Source organism: Cicer arietinum, chromosome 3 (assembly GCF_000331145.2).
Source record: "Cicer arietinum cultivar CDC Frontier isolate Library 1 chromosome 3, Cicar.CDCFrontier_v2.0, whole genome shotgun sequence".
Classification (NCBI taxonomy): Eukaryota; Viridiplantae; Streptophyta; class Magnoliopsida; order Fabales; family Fabaceae; genus Cicer; species Cicer arietinum.
Genome location: NC_021162.2, coordinates 50,851,182 through 50,859,448, shown reverse-complemented (window position 1 = coordinate 50,859,448; position 8,267 = coordinate 50,851,182). Strand labels below are relative to the sequence as shown.

At 25.5% G+C, this 8,267-nt stretch overlaps 1 long non-coding RNA gene across 1 annotated transcript; it reads right to left on the bottom strand.

Annotated features, from left to right (window-relative positions):
- Positions 1–1,244: 1,244 nt before the first annotated feature.
- LOC140919530 (uncharacterized) lies at positions 1,245–7,524 on the bottom strand. The gene is made up of 2 exons (XR_012162163.1): positions 7,453–7,524; positions 1,245–1,581 (listed from the first exon to the last, which is right to left on the bottom strand). It is a non-coding gene; the product is annotated as an uncharacterized lncRNA (long non-coding RNA).
- Between the last annotated feature and the right edge of the window lie 743 nt (positions 7,525–8,267).

Here is an 8,267-nt window from a genome sequence, read left to right as displayed (position 1 = left end):
TCATTATAAAATTACTCCTACAGTTAACAAATATCTATAAATATATATATATATATATATATATATATATATATATAATTTGGTTTTTGTTATCGAGGAAGTTAATAAAAAAAGATTAATTGAGTTTAGAGTAAATAAATATTTTAATTTATTGTTGTTTTAAAAAACAAATATTAATAATCTACTTTTTTAACGTTGATAATTTTATTAATTATCGTCTGAAAAGTCGAAATATTACATAATCGCTTAAGGAATTATGGATTATTATTATATCAAAAGATTTTAAGTCAAAGAATTAATCTTAATGACGTATTTTTGTGAAACTCATTTGCTGCAAATAAAAATGGAGAAGATTCGAAATCTAATTATTTTTTTAATCAATTTTATCATCCCACTTTTTGATATTTCCTTCTTTCATTTGAGTTATTTTAACTTATTTTGGTTATTGGATTAATGGGGATCCCTTAAAAAAATGTTATCTTTCATTTGTTATTTTATATTGCTTTAAAGAAAGGCTATTTCTAAGGTTCACCAAATGCATTGATACACCTTCCACACTAAATCTACTCCTCACTCACTCTTAATGCTTTCTCACTTTTCTTCACCTTCACGAAAATTCTAACTCAACTTTCAATGCATCAAATATTGGAGATATTTTTCTTCCCATATTCCAATTTTGATAATTGCATTATCCAAACCTGAATCTTCTTTCTCTTCATTGTTCAAGACTTCACGAGCACTCCATTGAAAATGAATTTCTCATCCAAGTCTCACTTGGAAATATTGTGAAAGCTGTCCCCTCGACACTCACGAACACTCCAAAACCTTTGATTTCAAATCCATTCGCAAATCAACGCATATTGATCATTTGATACTTATCATCTGACGATAAATAAGTTACACACTTAAGATGAAGAACATCTAGTAAAGTATACTTTGAGTGTGATGAGGCATGGAAAATAATACATAGAAAGTATAGCTTAATGAGACTTGAAGAAATAATACATAGGAAAAATTTATAGATACTAAGTTAAGAATATTCAAAGTCTGAAGAGACTGAAATAAAAATACTCAAAACCAATAGAAACTAAGTTTAGAATACTCAAAGTTTAGAAAAAATGAGTTAAGAATCCTCAAAATTTGAAGAGATAGCGTCAAGAATACTTGTATGTGATTCGTTAATAGTGAATTAATTAAGACCATTAAACGAAGAAATAAAATTTCTCTACGAGGAGATGACTATGTATAACAAGCAATTAGTTGGTTGTGACTAGTATAAATATTATTGTGTGTTTAGCTCCATACAAACATGATAAATTCTAAATTGCAAAGTAAAAGTTAATCATCGACAAGATAGATTACTTTGAAACCTTTTCTCTGCTTTGTAAAAATAACAACTATTATATTACATTTGGTTTTGCACTTACTAAATGATGGCATTTACATCAATTCATGTAATGTCACCATTCATGAAGACCTAACTAAGGAAGTCTACATGACATTCCCACTTGGGTTCCAAATAGCACTTCTTCGCTAAATTTGCAAGCTATTGAAGTCTTTTTATGAACTTAAATAAGCCAACTGAAAATGGAATTAAATCACATTAAAAAGAAACGTTGCAACTGCCACAAAGTGTTTGATGCAACAGCCACATAAAACCACAACAAACTATGCCGTGATTATATAAATTATTTTTCTATCTTACTTTATCTTATATATTAAAATGATAAAGTGTTGATAATAAAATAATTATGACGAGATTTTAGAGAAAAAATATAAGATGCGAGTTATAAATTAATTAATAAATTGTATTATTTGAAGATAATAAAAAATAAATTAACACTGATATCTATAACAACGGTTGCATTGGCGCTGGTAACCGCCAAAACAACAACAATTTAAACTCATTGATGACACTAATGAAATTAATTTTGTTTAAAGTATATTTGGATGGACAATTTGATATCAAAGAGCTTGGCTCTTTGAAATTCTTTTTCAAGCTTTTTGAAAGTATGAATTATAGCTCCTTGATGAAGCAAACCTTCCAGGCAGTAAGCTCTCCAACACTCCAAAGCAGCCCAATTTGATATTGCTAAAGCTTATCAGCATTAGACCTTTTTTTAACAAAATTAGATTTTCTTTTGTTAAAATTTTGCCACATTCATACAATTAGAGACATTAGTGGTCATTCGATAAAGAGATTAAAGCTCTAGTGAAGTTTAATATTTTTAACAAACTTTTTGTTAGGAGATTCATAAACTTTTTATTAAGAGATTTGAACAGTCTCTTAGAATTATAAGATTAATTAGTAGTCACTATTATACTAACACCCTATAATATATAAATACTAGACTTGATTTTTTATTTAGGGTGTGATTGATTGATGAAAAATAGAGAAGATCTCTAGTGGGGTGAGAGAGTGATTGTAAAGAGACACAAAAGTTATGTTGATTTGGTTTAGAAGACATAATTAGAAGAGATAGAAAAATTAGTAGGATTAAAAAACAGAGAGAAATGGTAATTTGTAACTAAGTTTCTATCTATGCCCCTAATTTCTTACATTTTAATATTATTTGGTTGGAACTTCTCCCTTTTCTCTTTCTCTTGTACAAAATAATACTTCAAATATTTTTTATGTTTTATATCTTTTTCTCTTATAGTGTTCTCTATTACTTATTTATCTCTTCTCATTCTCTTTATAAATTACATACTTACAAACAACAAACTTCTCTAATTTGTCTCCAAATCCATTTTTTCTCATCAAGAAGCTGCTATTCAAATTTTGTAACTTAAATAAGGTTAACTTCCTTTAGATTTTATTTGAGATTTAATTTATATGTATTGACGATATAAATATATTTAATAATGTCAATCAATCATTATTATTATATCATTAAAAATATTTGACTTTATTTTTTTTATTCATTCATATTTAATATACAAATGAATATTTATTAGTTATCGATTATAATAAAATTATACTGATAGAATATCAAAATTATTCTATTTATTTTATAAACAATTTTTTTATCTAAAATATAAAATAAATAAAAAAATTATATTGTCATGTAATTGTTGTTCCACGATAGCATTTAATCAATAAAACTAAGTTTTATTATGCAATTTCTTATTCTTTTACTTATTCTTTTAGATAGAAGTTCCTAATAGACAGAAGAAAATGAAAAGAAGAAATTGCATAATGAAACTTATATTTGTTAATCAAATGTTACTATTAGACAAGAGTCACATGACAATATATTTTTTTTAATTAAATTTTACGTTTGCGCATCCCATTTTTATAAAATGAGTTTACATAAGTGTCAATTCGATCAAAATCAAGAGGTCTCACTTTTGCAAAAAAAGATAAAGTTAAGGGGTTAAATTTGTTATTTCCAAATAAGAGGCCGAAATCGTCGGATTGTGAAATTTGAGAGCCAAAAATGCATTTAGTCAATAAATAATCTCTAGATTATTGAATGAAAAAAAATCACCTTTTTAATAATCCGTAACAAAAGGACCTTCAGTCTCATATTGCATGCATTCATGTAGTTGACACATTTGTGACCATTGAATCGAAATTGGCTGATCTATAATTTAATTCCAATATTTTATATCTTTAAAAATTCAAAACGTACATTAAAATTTGAACAATTGAATCTTGATCTAGCAATCATGGATGTGCTAAATGCAGATTACACGCATGGTCATCTATGAGATTTTGTACATATATGTTTATAAGTGTATGCAAAAGATGTAACGTGTGAAGAGAAGTCTAATAAAAAAAATATTATTAAACGACAAACACATATATACAAAATAATAAATTATCTTTTAATATAAATTTAAGTCAAGATTACATAAGTAATTAAAGATTACATAAGTATTAAAAAAGTTCATGTGAAACTAAAATCAAAATTGAACTATACTCAAAATTAGTATTAGATATATCTATCCACTCGAACATGTAAACATGTAATAGTAACATCAAACACTAACAACAATATTCACCCACATATAATCTTTTGAATATCATTCTCCTTGCATTTTTAATGCAAAATCATTAATAATTTGTTGATTCTTTGAAAAATTATTTTAAATTGAAATCACTACAAGACTATTTAATTTATTTTACAACATTGTAGATCGTAAATAAAATTATAACTATTTTAATTTTGAAACTTCTTCTCAATAGATACAACATTAACAAAGATACTTAATATTATTCAATAAAATATGCAAGTAATAGGAAAACAATGAAATGTTTTAAGAGAACTCAATATCATAAAACGTGATTTTGATTCAATTGTTAAAACAAAATTTCACTATCAAGATTATAAGAATTGTCACGTTTCAAATAAGTTTCAAGTTTTCATAGAAAATGACTTAAGTCTTTCAATACAAAATACAAAATTAAAGTATCTCCTCATATGTTTATATATATTGCTTGAATCTTCTATTAAGTAGGTCAATTATTTGATCTACAAGCTTATAAATAAATTGTTTAATCTATAATATATAAAAAATAAGGAATCATTGTATCTATTTAGAGGAATTTTTCACTAAAAATAAATAACAAATTTGTCTCTTACCTATGAATCATAGTGAGTTGGATTTTGGTTCATATAATTTAAATTAAAAGTAATTTTTATATTTAATATTAATTTAATATATCAATATAATTTTTTAGTAAATATCTTAGTTTAAAAAATGATATGTTACTTAGTAATTTTTGTTGTTGCAAACAATCTAATTTCTCTATGGTCTATCATTTAAATAGAAGAAGATATATGTGATTTTCTACTTCAAATATGAGAGTATAGGTTCATTTATTATGGATTATAAGAAAAGTAACTGTTCCATTTAATAATTTAAAAATTATTTATTGACTAACATGCATTTTTCACTCTTGAAGTATCACCATATTGACAATTTTGGCTCCCTTATTTATTGTAATGTATTATTAGTTGTGCCTCATTTAGCTATTTTAGGTAGCAATAACAATTTTTTGTGGTTGTTGACATATATGTAGGTGTAGTTGTGTCCAAACTACAACCATACAGATTTGCTTTTTCATTGTATCTCTTTCTTTATTGGTACAAAACATGATATAAGTCAAGAGTGGACGCCCAATCCTTTATTGGCTTTCAAAAAAAGTAGCAAGGACTTAATTATGGATACATGATTAAAAAATAATTAAAGAAATATAATAAAAGTTTAATTGCAATTTTAGTCATATATTTTAGCCGAATCACAAAAATAGTTCATCTATTTTATTTCTTTCCAATTTGGTCTCTCAAATAAAATTTTGATTCGAAACTTGATAAAATCTCATTTTTTTTTGTATTTATTTAAGCCACACCATGTCTCAAGATCTCGTGGTGCAACAATTGTATATGACATTTATGATTATAAATGGTGTGGTGTGACTTAAAAAATGACAATTCCTGATCAAGTTTTGGACTAAAAATCTGTTTGAAGACTAAAACTGAGGAGAAATAAAATATGAGACTATTTTCGTGATTTAACTAAAATAGATAGATCAAAACTGCAATTAAATCTATAATAAATTAGTTACGTGAACATTTCCCTTTTGGCAATAGCAAGGATTATACCGAAATATGACCCATGAGTTTTATTTTTTATTTTTTTTTATCTATGTAATACTTATTGTTGTATTTGTATATTTTAATATCCTATGAACCCCAATTTTATGCATCCAAACATTAAATTAATAGGTTTATTGTAGTTGTTCCTCCATCTATAATGTTTATTCAAAATATATAAAAAAAACACTACTAAATTTTAATGTTCGGAGAAATACCGAGAATTTGGAGAGGGAGAGAGCATCCACTTATGATATATTTTTTAAGTGTGAAATTTATTTGTTATGATTTTTAATATAAAATTCGGTTCAACAATCATAGTAGAGTTCAACTAGTGTTACATTGGTTCAACGAACTCTCCAATAATAAGATATTAGCCATTTATTTTTCAAAAATTAGAATACTATTTGGTAGAACAAATGTTGAATTCAAGACCTCTAAGTGTATTTTACATGATTTAAATTTAAAAGATTAAAATTTGATAGAAACTAAAAATATATCTACATATATTATAATGAATGAATTAACTTTAATGCATACAATTGATTATTACTTAAGTAGACTGAATATCGAAAATTGACATGCAATTAAGTATTGTTCAATTGGTTAGACTTCCTCATTCATTTTAAAAAAAATTGAAAAATAAATTATATTCTACATGAGTTAAACAAGTGACATATAAGTCAATATTATATCATATAATTACTTGACCAAACTTAATTCATTTTAAAAAAATTGAAAAATAAATTATATTCTACATGGGTTAAACAAAGGACATATAAGTCAATATTATATCATATCATTACTTGACCAAACTTAATTACATGTCTATTCAGGATATATAATCAACTTAACTATAATTAATTGTATGTAGTGAATTTAATTCACATACACATAATTTTTTTAAGTAACTTTATATTTATATATATAATTTATTATATTTTGTTTTTTCATGATTTGTAAATAAAATAAGTAAATTTATTATGATATATTTTTTAAGTATGAAATTTGTTTCTAATGAATTTTAAAAATTTAAAATATAAACCGGGTCAATGGTCATACAATTCAACTAGTGTCTCATTGATTTAATCAATTAATTACACATTAACTTAGTATTTTGACTAGTCAAGTAACGATTCTTAAAACACTCATAAAAATTAAATTGACATTAATGATGGGAAATGAAAATTCAAATTTATTCATGATTAAACATTGATATGAATTAATGTATTATAATTTATTAAATATTAAAGGTTAAATAGTCAGTCCTATTTGTTAAAATTGAATCATTTGATAATTAAAATTAAATTTTTTAAGTAATAGTTAAACTAATTAATTAAGATTGAATTATTGAATTAACATAACTAGAATTTCTATATCATATTAGTTTAAAGCCATGATTAGTCTAATTAATTTAAATTGAACATTTGAATTATCATTATTTTAATTTCTAAGTAATTGTTCACCCAATTAGATAAGTCATTATACTTATTTTGAAAGCTACCTATTGCTTTTAAGTCTTCTATTTTTTCCCCGAAAAATTTGTCATAACTCTTCTAACTATGTTCGTTTTACATCATTGAGGCATTAATGTTTCTACTAGTTGTCCATACTTTGATGGAGGCAACAAAACTATTATCTATTGCTTGTTGTCATGCCCAAATGTTGTGTCTATTTGACATGAGTGTGGTTTTCCACATATTCCTAAAATTGGCTACCATGAATATCTTAAATATCATGCACATTATTTCTAATGAGATTGAACTCACAGCTTCTCTAATTATGTGGAACATATGATGTACAAGAAATGCGTTGTTTTTGAAGGAATTTAAGAAATAGTTATGCTTACAATTGCTTTACTTTTTTCCCAGCTCCATATCTCACAACGAGCATTTGGTGGTTTGCATTTGTCTCCCAACCTGCGATCTCATCAAATAATTTTGTTGGCAACGGGTGACATTGATAATTTAGTCCTAAATATTGATGGTAGTGCATGAAAAAACCCGAGACAAGGAAGTTATGACGGTTTTGTGCACAACTCTTATGTCCAATTCTAGTTTGGTTTTTAGGGTAGTATAGGCCTATCCAATATTTTACATGAAAAAAATTCAAGTTTTGTTAAGAAGAATGACAATTCGTACGAAGTAGATTTCGGGGAAATTTTGTGCTTTACTGATTCACTTCATATTGTTCAACTTTTGAGGAAACAAGCATCGAAGTTTCATCACTATGCTAACCTCTTGGAACTAATTCAAAATTATCTCAGTAATGATTAAAATACTTTTATCCAACATATCTTAATAGAGGAAAATTCTTGTGCGGAACTCTTGTGTTAGTGCATGAGCAACTGCCTTTTATCTCTTCAACATTGCTAGCTGATGCATTATGCGTGTCCTTTATTAGAACATAGTTTATTTTTAGTTCTCCCTCTCTCTCGTGTAACAAAAAAAAAATAAATAAGATTTAACGGTTAGATCATCAATATTATAATTTGTAAGTCATTTTTAGTCTAATTAGTTAAGATTGACTCGTTAGATCGTCGAAATTAGAATTTGGTAGTCATAGTTAGTCTAATTAGTTAATATTAAACGATTGGATCATCAAAATTCAAATTTATAGTTAGTCTAATTAGTTTATATTGATCTGTTTGATCATCAAAATTAA